We start from the raw sequence: 917 nt of genomic DNA on the forward strand, positions 1-917 counted from the left end.
CCTGGGGTCCCCCCTTGTCCCTGGGGATCCCTCTCCTGTCCCTGGGGGTCCCTTCTGGTTCCCCCCACCCCGGGGATCCTTCCCCTCTCTTGGGGCCCCTCTCCCACCCCTGGGGTCCCCCCTGGTCCCTGGGGGGTCCCTCTCCTGTCCCTGGGGGTCCCATCCTGGTCCCTGGGGTCCCCCCTTGTCCCTGGGAATCCCTCTCCTGTCCATGGGGTCCCATCCTGGTCCCTGAGGTCCCCCTCCTGTCCCTGGGGATCCCTCTCCCATCCCTGGGATCCCTCCCTCGACTCTGGGGTACCCCTGGAGCAGCTCCTGCCCCTCTCTCAGGGGGAGAGGAAGGGGCCAGAGACCCCCCCGGCCGCGGACGACACAGAAACCACCTTCAGCGAGCCCGACCCCCCCCAGCCGCAGGTACCGCCCTCCCTCCGGGGGAGGGGGCGGCTCATCCCGGCCCCTCCAGCCCCTCCAGACCCTCGGGAGGGTTTGTAGCCCCCCCCCTCCAACACCCGATTTTCCTTCTCCCAGCCGGATTCCCCCCCAGCCGCCGGCGGCTCCGGGGACCCCGATGCCGACTGAGGGTCCCGGGGGGGTCCCGGTGGCTTCCAGGATCCCCCCGGGGAAGGCGAGGCCGCCCCGAGGGGCACCGCGGGCACGGGGGGACCACGAGCATCGTGAGCAGCCTCGGCCCTTCCCAGGGATGCTCCAAATCCCGGTGGGAATGGGGACCCGCCTGGGACGGGGACCCGCGTGTGCTGTGCCCCCCCCGGGCCAGGACGGGGCTCGGGGAGGCAGCAGAGCCGAGCCAATAAAGCGGGATTTCACCCCAGAATCCCTGGGATTTCACCCCAAAATCCCTGGAATTCCTCTGCCGGGACACTCGGGGCTCGGGGAGGAGGCACAGCCGAGCCAATAAA

Source organism: Neopelma chrysocephalum, unplaced genomic scaffold (genome assembly GCF_003984885.1).
Source record: "Neopelma chrysocephalum unplaced genomic scaffold, ASM398488v2 Primary Assembly neopelma1_325, whole genome shotgun sequence".
NCBI classification, from domain to species: domain Eukaryota; kingdom Metazoa; phylum Chordata; class Aves; order Passeriformes; family Pipridae; genus Neopelma; species Neopelma chrysocephalum.